We start from the raw sequence: 21,272 nt of genomic DNA, 5'->3' as shown, positions 1-21,272 counted from the left end.
CATGGTTGCAATATCACAATCATTGGATTGAGCTTTGCATCTGGCTCTGCACTCAATGGGAAGTCTGCTCAGATTCTTTCCCCCTCACCCTCTGCCTCTCCCCTGCTCTTGTTCTCTCTTTCTAAAATTAATAAAATATTTTTAAAAAAGAAACTAATCATTCGGGGTTTTTTTTCTTTTCTTTTCTTTTTCTTAATTCTGTTATGTACTCCATCTTTGTCCTCTACATGAATTTTAAACTCTGGTCTCATAATGATTTGGAATCTCATCACCCACAGAAGTGATTATTCTTCTAATTACATCAGTTTAGATTTTAGGATTCAAGAATTTGAAATAATGATGAATAAAGAATAGCGATTCTTCAGTCATAGAGTCTAATATGGAACCTTAAAGCTTAATATACTAGTTTTAGCTGAAAAAAACAATTTCAGTGACTAGGAGGAAAACAGAGGGGTTAAGAAAATTATATGAGTTACAGACCATTTATTTATAGAAACCAAACAATATATAGATGTCAATGATGACTTTTTCACTTTTTATTTCCAGTTGTCCCAATGCATACGTAGCAACAATGCTGGTTGTTTATTTATGCTCCCACAGGAGGAAAAAAAAATACAACTAATGTACATCAAAAACATCTGTGGAAGAAGGTGATTAGATGGCAAGGATCACTGATTATTTTTAATGTTATCAAAAGTATCAAAAATGCCATTTTAATGCCCTAGCCTATAATAATCATTTTGAAATCAAGCATTCTTTCTGAAAGTTATATGATTAGTAGCAGAAACAAAATTTAAACCTCACCATGTCTGCCCTCCAAAATCTGTGCATTTTTCCTCATACAACCCAGTTTTTAAATTGTCTGCAAGAGATAATTACAATCCCCATCAGACTGATTGTATTTAAATATGATTTCCTCATGCTGTTGAGGCTTCTACTCTGCATTGGGGTATGGTAAGCAGTTAACAATCTGGTTTCTCTTGGAATTACTTTGTCAAAGATAAAACCATTCACATTCACCTTTGCATATGGCAGAAGATCTTTTTAAAGTGTTATGCACAATGCTAAGAAATTGAATCTAAAAAGTCTTTCCTCTGGTTTAGATTCCATTGATCATCCAATTGAAGTTATCATTTCACCATTTTTCTTGTATTTGCCAGAACTGTGCTTCAGTACTAATATCTAATAAACACATTTTTCTCTCTGTCATACTCTCCTTTCTTTTCTTTTTTTGCTGAACTGTGATTGGAATCCAAGCAGTTAAATGTTTTATTTTTGCTTTGTTTTGATTTTCAAAATAAGCTCTAAAAACTCTCATTCCTGGATTTTGACTGTCCAAGTCAATATCGGTGTTCACATTTTACTTTATATATATGAGACCAGAAAAGTGACTTTTTAAATTATATTTTTTCCCTCCAAACTATCTTCTCCCTGGAGTTTTACAGTTATGGTTATATCTTTTTAATTTCTTCTCAAAATAAAGTTTTTGCTGCTTTGAATACTACACACAATGTCATGATGAATCTGGAGGAGAATTATGTTCTGCCAACCCTACTCTTAAAAAAAATGCACCAGTGATAATTATGCTAAAGGGAAAATATACCAGCATGATATCATGGGAGATCCTCAGCAGAGATACCATTGGAGTATAGAAAAATGGTCTCTTAACTTTTTATGAAAGTCAGGTGGGAGCCAGGAAAAGAGAATGAATATTGAAATACACCCTATCATTCTTTGGTAGGATCCCTTTAAGTTAGAATCATAGTCAATATCAGTTTTGATATCATAAATTCTTTGGCATTGATGAAGTTTTGTGGTCATGCAATTACTTTTGAACTTTCCAAGGCTGTTGAATTTCTATAGTAGAATGAAGATTGAGACTGCTGACCAGCACTGAAAGGTGTTACAAGCTATCCCAGGGCTATGAGCACAACTCCTATTAAGGGATGTATCCAAGCTCCCATTTCTAGGAGCAGGTTTCAATCCATGGCTGATGCATTATTGACAATAAGAAGGAATGTGACCCAAGTCAGAATTCTTTTTTTAAGCAATGTGGCCCAAATCAGAATTATTTTTGAAAGATTGCATCACTAGATGCCCAAACAGAAATTAGGTGAACACTTTTTTTGTTTGTTTTTTATTTTGTTTTGTTTTGTTTTGTTTTTTGGGTGTGTGCTGAAGTTGGATGCTAAATATAAACTGTAAAATTGTGGTGATTCTCATAATATAGATATAAAATTTGAGCATTTCAAGAAAAAAAAGACTGTGACTTGGGTTGAATAATAATGACCTCCCACGGTTTACTTTGATTTAGCATATCAAATCAAAGAAAGGGATTCTTTCCCTTTCTTCCCTCCCTCCCTCCCTCTGTTGCTCACTACTGTCCTTCCCTTCTTTTTTTCAATCATTACACTTTTGTTCTTTTATTCAGATGAGGGGAAAAAATTAAATTTCTAACAGAGTTCTATATTCTATCTAAATTTTGTCTGTTGGCATCTAAACTTTGAGGTGTTTTTAATGATATTCTTAAGCAGAATTACTTTAGAAAGTTAAACTTACTTCTTAAGTATTATTAATACAATGAAAACAAAACATTTTTATAGAGAAATCAGAAACTTTTGGTGCATGTCTTCAAGTCATTAAGATTTCTTAAAAAAAAAAAATTTACTACACTGAGTTACAGCTAAATTAAATATGGTGAATGGATCTCTCCTAAGGGGATAAACTAAATTAAACTGGGAAGAGACCAAATCTAATTGTATTGCATCTTTATGATCTAGCATTAAGAATTCTTAATCTGCCTCCATCCTTTGCTTTGGTAATGTTCACACTTTATCAGTGAGGCTCATAGTCTGCATTTTTCTGAGGGGATTATGAAATAAAACATTAAAAACTAAAGTGCTCTTAAATATTACTCATTTTTTGTTAATGGTATGCATTCATGTTTCTGGGACAAAAGTGTTGTAAAATTCACTAATTATATATAATCATTTACTTCACATGATCTTCTTGAAAATCGAGCCCTTTTATATTTTATGCATTTATTTACTTAACAAACATTCATTAAGCAGTGCAAAAAAGAATAATGTGTTGTTCCTACTTGCAAGTTTGTCTCCATCTACTTGGACAGACCTATACACTAATGAAAGAAAATAAGTAGATAAAGTAATAGAAAAATGGGTAGCTATTAGATAGTGAAGGCTCTTTAACAAAGCTATATAGAAAGTGCTTTTGAAACACAGAGGAAAAAGTGATGCCTTTTGTTTTTCCCCTGTGAGAAATCCATGAGGATTTTATAGGGAAAATGAATTTTTGAAATCAAGTAGGAAATGAGAAGGCCAATCTAAGCAAAATACTAGCTAACATTTACTGAGCACCCAAAATATGTTTTATGTATGTGGAAAAACCGAGATCTAGATAGATGAATAACAAGGCAAGGTCACACAACTGATGAGTGGAAGAGTGGGACTAAAATTCAGACAATCTGACTTCAGACTCTACACTAGATAAGAACACTACAAATGAATGGTAACATGAAATTTCATATATTGTTCTGGATCAAAAGGTCTAAGATGTTTGGGAATCTATGGTGATGAAGCTAAAAATGTTATCCATGGTTTATTATGAAAGCCCTAATATTTTGCCCAGGAATTTAGATTTGATCTACTAAAAAGTAACCAAAATTCTTTAGCAGGGAAGTCAAAAGCTCTGAAGAGGGTTGCTGTTTTAAATAAAAACTACAATCTTAGAACTAAAAATAGAAAGAGATAAAAAAAAACAGTTATTTAAAAGGATAGTATAGCTGCATTGTAGAAAGGAAGGATAGGAGTGTATAACCCATCACAGGCTGGGATCAGTGCACCACAGTCTCCTCAACTGTTATGGTTCTTAACTCAGTATCTCCGTGGAGGAAGGAGGGCCTGGTCCTTCTTAGTTGCCATCTTGCTGACATCCGGCAACTAACTCATTAAACCGGAGATAATCAGTTTGTACTGTAGATTCACTTGAAAGCTTCAATTCAGGTTTACCTAAAGTCTATGTCTAAAAATACTTTAAAGGCTTTCTTGCCTTTTGGGTATAATTCATTGTTAAGCACAGATAACAAGGCACTTCATGATCTGGCCTCTGCATAGAATTCCAGATTCATTTTTTCCCTGAACTTAAACTCTACAGTATAGCAAAGACTGACTTTTTAGTCACTATACTTGCTGGAGTTTTGCATATAACTTCATTTTCCTGGAATGTTTTGTTTCTTCTGCCCTTAGCCTGCTCACACAGCTCTAACAAAAAGAGCATAGACTGGGTAGCTTAAGCAATAGAAATTTTTCTCCCAGTTCTATAGACCCGGAAATCTAAGATCAAGGTACCAGCCAATCCGGTCCCAGTGAAGGCACTGTGTGAGTACCAGAGGGGCCAGGTTCTCCCTGCATCTGCATATGGCCTTTCTTCAGTGAGTTCACATGGAGAGAGAGAGAGAGACAGAGAGAGAGAGAGAGAGATCTTCCCTTTTTCATAAGAGCACTAATCTCATTGTGATAACCCTACCCCTATGACCTAATCTAACCCTAAGTACCTCCCAAAGATCACACCTTCAAATATTATCACAATGGGGGTTAGGGCATCCATATATATTTAGAAGGAGACTTAAACATTCAGTCTATAACACACCTCAAAGCCAATTCTATCCTCCTTTTGACTAGCTAACTTCTCCTCAATTATTTTTCCCCTATTTCCTTGCCACTAATCCCTAATATTTCCTTCTATAATTCTAATTTAACTTAATTTCCATCTTCTAATTCTATTGTCTATGCTTCTTAATCTTTTTTATTTCATCTGTGTGCTTTTTCATACCCTAATCAATGACTTATTCACATTTCTATATCAGTTCATTAATCTTTTACAGCGTGTTCCATATGCTATATAGCTTCTTTGATCCTCTGTTATAGTTAATAATTCTTTATATTAAACTTTCATATTACTGTACTGTTTTCCATTCCAAATTGGACTCAGATTGACTCACGTGTAATACTTCTTGTAAGACCTTTCTTTGTCCTTTCAATGTATTTATCCCTTTGTTATAAACTCATTTTAGCCCTGTTTTCCTCATATTTCTCTAGCTGCTTCATAGTATATGCCTAATAAATATATACTGAACAAAAGAAAGAAATATAAAGCATTGCCCAACATTTGCCTATATTATGAACTAGTGAAAAATCTTATCTCCCTAAAGATCTAATAAGCTAATATGTGTGTGTGCACATGTGTGTGTGTGTGTGTGTGTGTGTGTATTCATTCTCCTGTTCAAATATAAGTGGATGTTTTCCTCACTTTTTAAAAAAAGTTTAATCCAAATTAACTAAATTATATAAAGGATAAACACAACAGTAAAAAGGTTCAATATAAGAGTATAGATACTTATTACTTATATCTTTCAATGCAGTTAGTCTTACTAATTTATCCAAGCCAGGATCTTACAAGAACATCTAAATGGATAAAAAGCTAAAATTCAGTATACTTATATAGCCTGTTGCTTTTCTCTGAAACAAACTAAATACTGAGATTGTTCATAGAAAAACTTCTTTGTAGACAATGTAGTATAATGTCATAGTTATGGTATACCTAACTTTATCTAAATAGTTTCTGATTCAGCTCGCTGGCAAAAGAAAATGGTGACAGGAACACAGGAAAGAAAGAAAATTTAAAAACATTATCTGCAGAAGGATAATATTTAGAAAAGCAATCACTGTGTTTTTCCTTAGCTTCCTATGCCCATTTTCTCTTCCTCTCACAATTCAGGCAAGTAGGAAATTCACCATATTTGTCTTGAGAGGAGGATAATAGAGAAGAACACAAAAAATGCAATACTTGTTTGTTTTTCAACTTCTGTTTTAGGCATAAAATAGTAGATTTAGAAGAATGTGTGATTATTCAGAATCAGTATTCTTTGCTACTTCAGATCTGTAAAACAAGATGAAACTTTCCTGATCTGGCAAAGCAGAGAATTATACAGGGAAAGAGGGAACCTTAGTATCTAGAGAATCTCTGATCAAAGTCTATGCCATGTTCTTTCCCTGCCAAATACCAATGACTAGGAAGCCAGAAAACTCATAATCCAAGATGAGATAATGAGAATAGATATGACAGAAAGCTAATTAGAGTCAATCTTAGGTCCTACTCAACAGCATGGTCTTCAAAAAATTTTTTAAGGTTGTTTAATTGGTTAAGATGTGCTCATTTAAACTTTCAGTGGACTAGATGGCTCAAGAAAACAAGATTAAGGGCATGAATTTGCCATTGAAACCTGAAGAAAGAGGCATATATCAAAAAGAATGGTGGGTTTACCACTACCATATAAAATGTACTGGGATCAAATAGATAAAAAGCTAACTAGTATTTTTGCAAACTTGTCATATTCAAAAAGTTCACTGGGGATTAAACATGATTATGACTGTTCAAAACAAATATGTTTTACTCAGACTCACATTTCTATATATTTTTTAAAGATTTTATTTATTTATTTGACAGAAAGCACAAGAGAGCACAAACAGGAGGCAGGGGTGGAGGGGGAAGCAGACTCCCTGCTGAGCAGGGAGCCCAATCTACAGGACTGCAGGACTTGATCCCAGAACCTTGAGATCATGCTGTGAGTCAAAGGCAGGTGCTTATCCAACTGAGCCATTCAGGTGCCCCAGATTCCCATTTCTATAGGCAAGAAGCAGCTCCCTCCATATGTGTTGATTCTAACAAAGATACTACAAAGAAAAGACCATGTAAGAGGCGGAGCCAGGAACATGGAGATTGATAGACTGAAGAACAAGTAGGCGCAGGGAGCATTACTAGGGCATCAACTGGGAACATTACTGACAAAATTTTAGATTATGAGCTAGTGACTATGTATTGTATATATACCTTCTATTTTCCCTCTTTCAAATGGAAGTATTTATTGCAATTATTTTGTTCTTTTCCTATGACTATGTACTTTTGTTGGAGAGGAGAGACAAATAATTTGACATCCTATTTCATAAATCCCAGATCAAGAGGAGCTGTAATGAGCCAGATGTAGAAATTATTACAAAGTCCTAGACTTTGAGTTGGTTTTTAAAAAATCTTCCTAGAGGAGGAATAAACATATTCTGTGATTTAAAGGGAGGAAAATAACAATTTGTAACCCAAGATTTTAATTTATTTCCAATTATTTGTTGTCCCACCTATAATAGGATTATACATCTCTATTCCATATCATGTTACTAGTACTGGGTCTCTGTCCTGTTGCCACAAAGCTCAGACACATGGCTTGGTTTGATGAGTGAAATAGAAGAGGTGACATAAAATCTTCTGAGCAAAAGCTTTACGATCCATTTCGTATCCTTCTTATTATCTTGCATTTCATTCTGTGTCGTCCAAGATAGCACATCCAGATTCAAGTGGATCCTAGAATACAAAAAGACCCCACTATAAGCTGGCAAATGAACTATAATTGGCATTATGTATAGTCCAGAATCTGAAAAAAATATTAGTGTGTATAACTTTAGACACTAATAAATTGGGGAAATCTAATAATTTTAATCCTATATGATGATGAGGTTATCATTGATCTTATATCCCTGATCTCTATCTTACTCCATCAATTTTTATGGAAACTTAAATATTTTCAGATTGTTAGCTTCTGTAGGGGACCATCAGTGTTCATCAGTATTTCTTGTATTTTCCCAAGTAGTACATGACAGGGTATGCAGATCAATAAATATCTGCAAAGGCTTCTCTGAGGTGCTTATGAGTTTAGGACAAAGCTAAAACATCGAGTACACAATCTTAGAGCTAATGATCTCCTATTTAACACTCAAAGGAAGAGTGAAGTATCAGAATGAGACTAATTTTCTAAAAGGATTGCGGAAAAGTAATCAAGCATAGTATTCTAGGAGGCAACAATACCATTTTTAAAGTAAATTGCAAATTGTTAAGATGAGTTCTAAGTAAGAAAAGTCAATAGACATTGGTAACATGCTGAGATACTGTATAAATGGCATTGAGTCAGTGAGAATTTTGTGAATAAAGCCTGCTGATTTAGGTCAACATTGAGAAATTACTAGGATGAAAACAATAAAGATGATAATCTTTAAAATTTTTATTCTACTGCATGAGATCATGATAGTTGCTTAGTTGTAGGGAAAAAAAGGAGCTCAAAGATTATCACTTGAATTTTCATCACACCTTTATAAACTGGCAACAAGAAATGTTTATTTTTAATCAGTTAGAAACTGATTGTATGCATGATACTTAGTTTCCTGAAGTTAATAATTAAGTAAGAATTGTCCATTTCCAATAACATGGTAAAGCACCTTAAAAAAATAAGCCAGGATATAGTTCTATGCTTAGAACAGAGTGGATACTTAACATACTATAAATGCTGAATGATTGAATTGATGAACCTATGACTAAATTGAGTAAAGCTCAATTACCTTGCTTTTAACCATTTTCCCATAAGTTATATACACATACTATGCCCATGGAAGTATCTTTTTTAGTCTTTCTTTAGATAAATTATTGAAGCATTGAGTATTATAATAATGAGTGAATGTTGAGATACTGGCTTATTTATTTTGTTTCTATGAATAAAATTTATGGGGACTCAAATAGTGAAATTATGATCACTCTTGAAATTCATAGAGTATAAAAGTAGAATTATGATTTAACTCTTGTAAAATATTTATTAAAAATTACTGTCCCAAGAGTATAATAATGCCAATAGGCAATGGCAGCCTAAATAATTTAGTGCCATCATGCTTTTTCAAGGTAGCACAGAAGTTCTGACATCCTATTGTTTATTTCCAGGCCAATACATTATTGCCCTCAAGTAAGGAAAAAACTCTTGTAGAAGTTGGAAATTTTTAATTAAAAAATAAAATATCTTCCTATTTCTGGCATAAGGTCTCATAAAGGTCTGATGTTGAAATATATTTACATATCATATCATAGGCAGAAGCACAGTGATTGTCACAATGATAGGCAATTGAGCCATCAAGTGCTACAGGCAGAACTAGTAAACATTCCTATGAAGCTATGATGTACCTTACCATGCCTGCTAGTGTTTAATTAGGAATCCAGAATCTTTGCCTGTGCCAATGTTTACATTTCTTTTTGAATGGATATATTACATATTACTTGCCTAATCTATTCCAAGTTAGGAATACTTTGATACAGAAAGATACTGTAGAATAACAGAAAAGCCCAGGATTGGGAACAAAGAATTGGGGGGTAGGAAGAAGGAACAGGAACTACCACTTGTTAAAAGTTGACCACATGTCAATTTTTATTCCAAATATTATCTAATTCAGTTTAACTACACCTTGCCCCAATAACCTAGAAACAGATATAGTTGTAGTTGACTGAAAGATAGGAAACAGGGGAAAAGGTTCAGAGATGTGATGGAAACAACTAAATATCACACAGCTATATTGTTGCTGTGCCAGAACACATATGCATCCCTGATTTATGCCAGTTTCCAAAGTGTGTCCGTGCTTCTACTAGTGAGCTCTACAAACTTTTATGAGCTCTATTCCCAAAGTCTATGCTTTGGTTTCCTCTTCTGTCATTTTTAGAGAATACCATTTATTATTATTATTATTATTATTATTATTATTGTATTATTTCTTTTTTTTTCTTTTAGAGAGGGAGAAACAAAGAGGGTAGAGGAGGAACAGAAGGAGACGGAGAGAGAGATTCTAAGCAGACTCCATGCCCAGCACAGAACCTGATGTGAGGCTCAATCTCCTAATCCTGAGATCATGACCTGAGCTAAAATCAGGAGTTAGACACTTAACCCACTGAGCCACTCAGGCACCCCAATGTAATGGTATTATTTTGATAGTGGCCATTGATTTAGGTGTATTTAAGAGTTATTTTGATGATAAGGTGTGATAAAGCTTTGAGTTCATTTTTAATCAAAGAGAAGCACTCTGCAATTTAAGTTGCTTATAACTTACAGTTAATTTACTGACAATAGAGGGAAGGCCACTGTAGTAACATTCTTCACCTCTCCCTGCCTCCTCATCTCCCTTTTGACATATCTGAAGACATAACCTAATTTTGTCATTATTAGCAATAAAGCAAAATATGATTTTTATATACCTAACTCCTTCATTTCTCAATTATTTCAGACCTTGAGAAAGAAAAGTTTATTTTTTTCTTCTTTTTCCAAACTTTATTATTGCCATCCCTGTTGACTTGTTCTCCACCTTCAACTACCTATTTGAGGATATAAGCCCCCTGAAATGCCATATTTTGGATGTGTTGATTTTTGAACTATATTATTATTATGTATTTTAAAGTAATTTTGTTTAGTCACTTAAATCATGGGTGTTACAAATGTTACAAAATAAAATGCATTGTCTAAATTTAGAGAACTACTTGTCTATTTAATTATTGCTGATTGGGCAGCATCCCAATTTAGCAGTAGAAGTGAGTTCCAGAGAGCTGTACAAAATGGAAAGCATGAGGAGGTAGAAAAAGGAAGTTTCTAGCTAAGAGTAGACTTTTCCAGGCAAGGTCACCCTTCTCTGGTGGAATACAATTGTCTATCAGGCATATTACCCCACTAGTCCTGACCGGGTAATTCCAGCTTGGTTTAAAGGTCACATTCCTGATAGAGACTGAATTTACAGCAGGTTAGTTATTAGGTCTTGATTTGTTGATGTGGGATTTAGCACAAATTACTCTATCTTGAGCTTCTTGTTTCTTTTTTAACATAAATAAATTAGACCTTTGCATTAGAAAAGTGAAAGAATGTCTGATAATATATTTCAAGTAACTGCACAATTGTATTGTTTTTTTCAGGCACTAAACTTTAATATGTGATAGCAAAAAATATACTTGCAATCTTTGAAAACAGATGGAAGCTTAAGTATATGGTTATTAAAATATCCACTTATTCTTTTTTAGTACAATATACATTGCTGAATTTGGACTTATGGCAATTAATGTGACAGGTAAATACACTAAATGGCCAAAAAATTTAGAAGTTTAATAGGCAGCATCTTGCATACGTGAAATCTCAAGGAATGCCTGTCATGTAAAAATATATTCAGGCTCATAAATATATTTTAAAGTTCTTACTAACCTCAGAATAAAATAACAAGTATCATGGCTTTACTATGTATTCACTGACACTAACACAAGGTATTTATTTATCTGGTGAAATATTCTCCTTTTGGATAGTTCAGTAAGTATTTCATATTTCTTTTTGTTAGGCAGAGGTAAAGAAAAAGTTCCAATTACTGTTGCACTCTTACAGCTCTGCCAAGTACTTAGAGGTTCAGGTTGATATAGCTGGGAGATCTGCATTCATTTTGATAGGAGGTACTGTGATTTTTATGAAATATATATTTGGTTTTTGTGCATGATTTCACAGAGCTCCTAAAACCCTTGGAATTTTCTAAGTATGAGAGTAATAAAGATATCTTTTGTTATATTAATGAGGGAACTTTTGGAAAGCACCTAAGGATGAAGGCTGGTTGCCAGAGGAGCCAACCATGTGAAAGAAGGTTAGAGCTTTCATTTCTACCTCCCTGACCTCTGGGGAGTGAAGAGAAGCTGGAGGTTGAATCAGTCACTAATGAGCAATGATGTAATCAATTGTGCCTATGTCATGAAGAGTCCATAAAAACCTCCTAAAGTCTCCATAGAGTTCTAAGACCTTTCAGGTTGATGGACACATGGAAATGTGGGGAGAGTGGCAGGTGTGGAGAGAGTATGAAAGCTCCATGCCCCTTCCCAGATACTGGGCCCTATGTATCTCTTCCATCTGCTATTCCTAAATTACATCCACTTGCAATAAAGCAGTCACTGTGTAAGTGGAATGTTATTTCTGAGTTCTGTGAGCCACTCTGATCTTTAGGGAAGAGGGGAACCTCTGATCTTTAGGGGGAAGAGAGTGTCAGAAGCACAGGTGATAGCTAAAAACTAGCCTCTGAAATAGGAAGTGGGGATCAGTCTTGTGGGGCTGAGCCCCTAACCTGTGAAATCTGATACTATCTTCAGGTAGATAATATTAGAATTGAGTTGAATTGTAGGACACCCAGATGTACCAAATGTACCTTGGTAAGCATGCATGTAATAACTACCAAGTCTCAGAAAACATTTGTCACAATCCCTTTTAAGATTATCCCTATAGTGCAATCTCTGATGATGAATGGGTTTTTGGCCCATGTTAGGTTATATTTAAATCTTGTTCATAAAATAGAACTTTAGATTTTTAGGGAATCATGAAGAACATCTAGTCTACTGATGTGTTAAAGTTTAATAATTTGCATATTCTCTTTGGGATTTCCCCCTTATCTCTGAATCATCTTTACCTTTATGTACATGATATTCTTCAATAAGATTTTTTATTAATAAATGGAAAGTAAATAAAATACATATAATTAAAACAATCATATCACAGTTGTAATAGGATATTAGTTCATTTTAAGATCAATTAATGTTAAAGTAAATTATATATGTGCATATTAAATAATAAAATACAAGTAAATTTTGTGTGTGTGTGTATATATATATATATAGTGTATGTATATAAAAATACAAACTCCCTAAGTTATCTCTTTTATATTAGTAGGATATACATATTGTCAACAGTGATCTTGAAAACCACTCACTGCACTTATCTTACTGTCTTCCATGATAGGACATCTCTGAGAACAAATAAGAGCAAATATCTGAATTTCAGTAGTATTTGCTCATTGAACATAGTTTTACCTGTTTAGGTCACACAGAAGAGATTAAATACTTCTTCCAGGTAATAGCTTTTAGAAATGGAGTTTCAGAAATGTCCAGATTATTTAAAACAAATTGCTTCTTGGGAAAGACAAGAAAACTGAGCATATAAAAGTGGCATCCAGTCATGGGGTCTCAAAGATCACAGAAATGGTCACATATTGTCACAGCTTTTGGCATGAGTGGCTAACTAGTTTGATACCATACTCAGTGGGAAAACCTTCATAACTTTTACTGTGGTATTAAAAAATAGTCTCATAAGTAAGCAAAACAGTTGAACTTCTCAAAAACCTTTCTCTATTTCAAAATGTTTTTTTTTTAAGAAATGTCACATAAAGCAATGATTCCTGGCCTACTTTGTTCATTCTAGACAGACAGACTTTCAGTATGTTCATATTATAGCTTTTTCTTCCTCAGCTTATAAATATAGGTGGCGACTGAAGAGCTAATGAATGAACTTGAAACAAGATGAGTGCCTAGGATAAGAGCATTTACACACCCTTACCTATACACCTACAATCTTGACAGCCTTCTCCTGCAATACCTGCCTGCATGTTAGCTATTCTTCAAAACCATTTATCCTCTAAGCCCATCAAATATATGAATACACTTACCTAGTAAGTTGAATATAGATATAAAAATAAATTTTTCTAAATTTCACAAAAAGATCAATTTTCTTGAAATCTTCATTCATAAAGAATCAGAATAAAAAGGCTTCTAAATTACCTAATGTAAGTGACAGATGCTTAGCAAGGGTTTCGTATATCTCCACTTATCCTTGTTTATTGTAAGAGTCTCATTCTGATCTGTAGTTGTATTCTAAGTGTGCACACACACACACACACACGCACACACACACGCACACACCTGGTACAACATAATGGCAATGATGCCCACTGTATATGAACCACACAATTGTCATGGTTGCTTGGCAACTACTGACAGGCACCGTATATTGAAGAGCAAGAGGATACAAAGCAATAAATGAAAGCCTTATCAAATGTATTGATTTCAGGTGGAAGGGAACTCTTCAATTCAAAAATGGTTCCTTTGGGTTATGAAAAGAAAAGTTTACTTGCCTATTTTTAAAAATTAAGCTAAATCAGGGGTTGTACTGAAATAGATTAGACAGTACTTCCATGAAGAAGTAACTGACTGCTGGTAAAAAGAAAAGATAGGTGTACCTAACATGTTATGTCTTGATTGCACTCTCTTTGTGGTAAGATGCACTACTGATACTACTTTGAACAAATATTTCCCCCCCTTTTATTCCCAGATTGAAGATCTTACCAGACTTGAGTTTTTAGCATGTATTTTTTTATGTTAGTACAAAGTTAAAACTGTTTTTGCTACTTTAAAACATTGTATTTTTCTTTCCATAATGTCTATTATATAGTTGCTAATATGTTAGACAGAGACTCTGAGGAAATACTTTATATGAGCATGCTTCAGTCATTGCCCTTATTAAACGATTTTAGTTTTGACTTTCCTGGATCATAAAATTTCTTTTTTTCCTTTTTTTTTAATTTTTTAATTGATTTATGATAGTCACAGAGAGAGAGAGAGAGAAAGAGAGAGAGACAGGCAGAGACATAGGCAGAGAGAGAAGCAGGCTCCATGCACCGGGAGCCCGACGTGGGATTCGATCCCGGGTCTCCAGGATCGCGCCCTGGCCCAAAGGCAGGCGCTAAACTGCTGCGCCACCCAGGGATCCCTCCTTTTTTTTTTTTTTTTAAAGATTTTATTTATTTATTCATGAGAGACACACAGAGAGAGGCAGAGACATAGGCAGAGGGAGAAGCAGGCTCCTTGCAGGGAGCCTGATGCAGACTCAAATCCCAAGATCCCTGGATCACCCCCTGAGCCGAAAGCAGATGCTCAACCCCTGAGCCACCCAGGCATCTCTCCTGGGTCACAAAATTTCATCTGTCTTATTGAAATGGCTATTTTCTAAACTGTGCATGAATATCTCTGTTTACATCTTTGTAAGTTTTAGAGCACTTGTTTTGTGTGTGCATGTGTGTGTGTGTGTTTTTTCTAAATAATTACCTTTTGCTCTGTACGTCAAATAGTCAAACATATCTTCACTCGACATCTAGAGAAAAACAATTGTTTCTTTTAAAAATGCTATTGTCAGATGTTACCAGAAATATAAAATACCTGATATATAAAATAACTGAAGAAAAATCTTACCTAACATTTTCAGACACTATTTTATATCCAAAGCTAAAATGCTTATGAATTTAAAACATTTAGTCCTGTTGCTGATATTTAAAACTACCATATTTCTAATTCCTTCAGTTGTAGGAAATATCATGAGTTACATTTTCTTTAAAAAAGAAAAGATTAGGAAAAGCAGATGAAAAAGCAAATTCTACACTTGCTTCTGTGAGTCTAGGAAGAAAGGGTATTAAACTGTGGGAAAGGCACAGCTATCTCTTTCTTATTCTCAAGCTCCTGTTGGCTCTCCCAAAAGAAGCAAATTAGAGAAAATGAAGGATTCTAAAAGATTATTTTAGTTAACAAATATTACTGGTTTCCTACATCCCAGTAGTAGGCTCCTTTCATGGCTAAGAAAGCACAGCCATAAGGAAGTTAAATGACCAGTAAGAAAATGTTAGCCAGTGACAGCACAAACCAACCAATTCTGTTGATCTGAAACTTAATTAACACTTTCTTAATCCCTGAATCTCATTGCTTCTTGGGATCCCTTAGCTCATTTGAGTGACCGATTAAAGGAATCACAGTCCTTCTCTTTGATACCAGCTATTTGACCATGCTATACCACAAGAAACTGAAATTACCAATCCTAACATTCATGGGACATTTCTGGCAATGCATCTGCATTTGTAATCCAGATTTGTGAATTCTCTCCAGTACACTGAGACGGCCTTACCCTTTTAAACCTTCCACTTTTACTACCATTTGATTCCATTTCTATGTTCCATTGGGAAGTCTTGTCTTTACCTTTCCTCATTGGAAACCAAATCTAGAAGAATTTGATTCATAGTCATCTAATCTATATTCTGATTTCCTTGAGCATCTCATAATGAAAGACATTTAAACATATAAATTTTAGAAACTTTGGTTCTTTCTGGAAATGTTGAACTTCCCAGCAATCCATTTGTTTTTATTCCTTTGTAGAATACACCAAATCATTAAAAACAATTTTGAGGATGAATAGCAGGATTGCTTTAAGAAATTGAGTTTACATGCTATCAGTTTACTGTACTTGATGTAGGCTGCTGAAAGTTGCTTAAGGGAAATTGAAATTTCCAGTCTAAAGTTTTCCCATCACAAATTTATGTTGTCTAACTTAAAGACAATAAACTGTTCCCAGAACATTATGAACTACTTTATTTCATAATTTTAAAACACTAGCACTTTAATAGGGGAGAAAAAACCCAAATAAATAGTTCCATTTAATACTAGTTATTCTATTTTGGGGTTTCTAATCATAAATAGAATTCTATGTAATTTTCTGGAAAATACTAATTAAAAGAAAATTCTCTCTACCTTAAAAATTGTGAAGGGAACTAATTTAAATAATGGCAAAGAAATTAATAGAGGTCATTAATTTTGTCATATTTGAGTCAACAAAGGATTGGTATTTCTTAATATACAATATAAAATCATCAAGAATTGATTCCTGTTTAGAACACAGACAATGATAAAATGTAATAATATCTTCAAACAAATAGACATTAAAGAATTCATATCTTGAGCTGCACCTAGATTGAGTACTAGGTCTTGTCTTAAAACAAGAAATGTATTTGATGAAATAATTAGAATAAATGTTAGGATTTCTTGATCTTTTTGTATATGTGGTATAAGAGAAGAAATATAGCACGAATATAGGAGTTGGAATAACTTTTCTCCATTGGTTCTCAAATCAGTCCAATAAGAGCTGCTGAAATTTGCTTAAGCAAAATTGAAATTTCCAGTCCAAAGTTTTCCCATCACAAATCTATGTTGTCTAACTTAGAGAACTATTTTATTTCATAATTTTAAAACACTAGCACTTTAATAGGGTGAAAAAACCCACATAAATAGTTCCACTTAATAGTAGGTATTTTATTTAAAAAAAAATAGAAGCATGTTTGAGCTTACGTATCTAAAAGGCTTTCTTTGAAAAAGTAACTGGACAGTTGTTCAATTCTCCCAAGAGTAAATCTAGAGGACAAGGGTAGAAGTGGAAGCCACAGTAAAATAAGTTTTTTTATCAACATAAGGAAGTGTTTTCAAATACCCTGAGCTGCCAAGTCAGGAAGTAGCAAATTCCCCAACATAAGATTGAGAACTCTCTTGCTATACAGTCATGGAGAGATTTCAAGGACAAACTGGGATGTTAGATTACATGTAAATGAAGATTCCCTCTGAACTACAAAAAGTTAGGGTTTTTCCTCTTGCCACTACTTTTTTCTTTCTTTTTTTTTTTTTTTTTTTTTTTGGTCTGTCTCTGAAATCAGGTCAGAAAGGAAGTGCTGGAGAGAAAGGATATCTGCTAATAAGGCTACCCTAGTTTGACACCATGGAAATCATAGGTCTGCTAAGCAGAGCTGGTCTCCTTAGGGAACATTTTTTGTCTGCTTTGAACTTTTATATTCTAGTCCTTCAACTTCTGTTCTCTGCCTTCCATATACTAAGTCTCAGTTCAAATTTTAAAGATATAAACAAATGTAGCTATGGATCTCTTTTACTTGCAAGGACTCCATTATTCATCTGTACATGATTCAATTCTTTGAATACTATTGTCCTGATGCCACAAAAATGCTTAAAATACTTGGTGTAGTAGGGAGTAATCGCCTTGATAAATAATGTGGAGACTTTTAATAGGCCTCCAAAGACAACATTTTTAATGTAGGATCTGCCCAGTTTCTGGAGCAGAGTGCTGCATGCTTTAAGCAATACCTCAGAGTAGATGTACATTGGCTTCCACTGGCTTCCACATATTTTTCAACAGAATCTTATCTTCATTCTCTGAAGACTGGTAGAAGAGTAGATAGACATAAAAGAAAGGAAGGGCATCACCATCCATTAAGGGCTTTCCATGTGCTCAGCATCAAGTGCCTCTTTCACATTTACTGTTGTGTTTGGTCCTCATACCAAATTAGGAGAGTACTATGGTGATCTTAATTTCACAGATAAGAAACTGAAGTTCAGCTGTGGGGAGGAACCCACTCCAAAACAGAATGCTAGCTGGTGTTAGAGCTGGAGTCCATAATTACACCCTCTGATTTTTATCCCACTGAGAAGGGTGGAAATACAAAAATCTAGTCCTTAATTGCTGCAAATCTACTCCCTGTAAAGATATGCCATTTATAGGCACAAGAATAAAAACAACCCCAAAATAATTAGCATCAGACCACAGGGACTCTGGGAAAGCAGAACTACAGGAAGAAAAAGTAAGTCTATAGGCTTTTTCCAGTTCTCCATGCTAAGAACTATAACGATACAAGTTTTCAAAGCTCCTAAAATAATTGAATAGATTTTTATTTAAATTTTTCCATAATTTAAACTTCTCATCATGCCTGAAAAGTAGAAATCTAGTAAAATTACAGAAAATACACTCCAGGTTTTTTTAAGCTTTGACCATCAAAACCTTAGACTAGAATCTTACCTATTTATGAAATGATCTCTTTTTTTATGGACATTGGGCTAATGAAATCAGATTCTAACTGAATTAATGCTGACCTCATATGTGAGCCTAAAAAAATAATGTTATGTTGTTTTAAAGATGGTACATCTGTATGAAAATGATAAAGAATTTTGAAATGGGAAAAATATGTTAAAAAATTCCCACTTCATAGTTTGAGTCATTGCTCTATTACTTTAAAATAATTAGAAAGAACTGCTTAAAAGCATCAGGGTGCCCTATGTTGTATAAAATTTCATTTGCCTTGATTTTGTCTCTTTCTAAAGAACCATGTATTTCTTTGCTGCTCCAAGTTCCCTTTGAACAAGCTATACCTTTATCAGACACATGGGCAAATACCAGATAATTGCTATATTCTTGTATGTGGAATAGCTGCATATGTCTATGTATATGCAAAAACACTGCCTGTAATTCCAAAGCTTAAGAGTAGAGGATAGAGCAAAAACAACCACACACTATGGCCTTTGACCATGTTAGGCAGTTAGCTGATATCCTCTGTTCTTGGGTAAAATTAGAGATGGACCATCTCTTGTGCAGGTCAAGTCTGACATCCTGTGACCTCATGGCTTCTGAAGAGTACTTTTTGTTCAATTATCCAGAAGATAAGATAGAAGGTAACTCCCCAAACATAATGAGTGTCAAACAAGATCTTTCCATTTTGTGAAATAGAATATAATATACTTCGGAGAAGTGTATTTCATATAACAGGTCTAAAACAGCCCTTTCACATAAGAAGGGCTTAGTGAATATTTCTTGAACAAATAAGTGAATGAGTGAATTTGGAATAGTAGTTCATTTTGGACATTGAATTCATGTTAACATTTCAACTATCAAAATACTGTTTTTTGAGCTCGTCCTTGTATCCTTATTATTATTACACTTTAAAAAATACTTGTTGTCTAATACTAATGTTTTATTGGACTTTCCTTGAATCAATTCAATTTAGATAAGCAAAGTTCAGATGATCATTATTATGTGCCCCTCCATGGTTCTGGATGTGGGGATACAGGGAGGGAGAAGAGATAATATCTGCCCTCAGAGGCTTTGCAATCTACTCAGACAGATAGGAGAAATACACAGGTAAAAAGGACCTTAACAAAGATAGAGACTACCACAGATCATGAATCCATCTGAAGGAATCCAAAAACTCTTAAGAAAAGAACATGAAAGATAGATCTTAAGAGCAGGTGGAGTTTTGACAAAGCCTTGTAGAAAGAAGGTCCTAATATTTTTCTGCATTAACTTGAAAGTTTCTTGACCTGCCTGGACTGAGTCTATGATTCCTTTCACGATTAAAAATAACAACAATGCAGCAATGTCCCCAATAGCCAAACTGTGGAAGGAGCCTCGGTGTCCATCGAAAGATGAATGGATAAAGAAGATGTGGTTTATGTATACAAGGGAATATTATTACTCAGCCATTAGAAACGACAAATACCCACCATTTGCTTCGACGTGGATGGAACTGGAGGGTATTATGCTGAGTGAAATAAGTCAATAGTAGAAGGACAAACAATATATGGTCTCATTAATTTGGGAAATATAAAAAATAGTGACAGGGAATAAAGGGGAAAGGAGGAAAAAATGAGTGGGAAATATCAGAAAGGGAGACAGAACATGAGAGACTCCTAACTCTGGGAAATGAACTAAGGGTGGGGAAAGGGGAGGTGGGCAGGGGTGGGGGCCACTGGGTGACGGGCACTGAGAGGGGCACTTGATGGGATGAGCACTGGGTGTTATTCTGTATGTTGGCAAATTGAACATCAATAAATAATAAATTTACAAAAAAAATAACAACAATGAGCCTTTTGTAATGAACTTCTTATTATTGAGTTCTCCTATCTACCCCACATGCCAGGCAGAGTACTTTTTCATATAATGAAACTAGACTCAAAGATCCTCAAGTCACAGAGATAATTGATATTAAATGGAGAAAGACAGCATTTACTTGAGAAACCAATGTACTTCATGCTGCTATACGAGTAAGCCATGTCAGTGTGGAAAACTGTCACTCTGAGAGCAAGGCCAGGTTTTCACAGGAGTAGGGTCATCTATATTGGGTGTTTGAAGCAATTCTATTTAATCAAGATTTTCTTAATTACCATCAGCCACACTGTAATGTTGTGAATGATAACAGCACATGCATATGACCAGGAGCTAGATGATCTGGAAGGTGCATAGAAAGGAATACTGATATCTTGAATGAGAATTTTCCAGAATAACACAGTTATCTTGGAAGGAGGCTTCAAGTTCTACAGGTAAATCTCAACCAACTGAAAGGACATCACAGACAAGGTGCAGATATAAAATATTTTAGATGTTCAGGGTAGCCAAATTTATATTCAAACTCAGAACTTGGAAGTATTTTCCCTAAAACCTGCTCTTAGATGGGTTTGCCCTTAGATTCCTGGGCTGAAGTCTATGTGTTCTGAGAAGAGACTGAAAATTTAAAGGGGAATAGGAGATGGTAGGGGAAGCACAAGTGAGAGGAAGCACGGGTCAGATAGCAGAGTTTAAATGTCCAGATCATACCTCCCACATATCCTTGTCTTTACATGACTATTGCAGCTTACTTACGGCTTAGTTTGTTATAGCCTTGGAGAGTAGTTAAGAGAAGAGATCAAAGACTCCTCCTTTTCTCTTTGTCCTGTACAATCAGATTTATCTAAAGTGAGAAAAGAAAGAGAATTTATACAAAATTACTGGAGTTTGAAAGAGCCCTCCCCATACTTCTAAAGAGTACATTATATTTGAAATAACCAAAATGTGTGAATTTCTAGTATCCTTCATATGCCCAATACCACATAGGATTCTAAACATTAGATCCAAATATCCCCAGGAAAAAATT

This window comes from Vulpes lagopus, chromosome 7 (assembly GCF_018345385.1).
Source record: "Vulpes lagopus strain Blue_001 chromosome 7, ASM1834538v1, whole genome shotgun sequence".
NCBI lineage: Eukaryota > Metazoa > Chordata > Mammalia > Carnivora > Canidae > Vulpes > Vulpes lagopus.
This window is presented reverse-complemented; position numbering follows the sequence as displayed.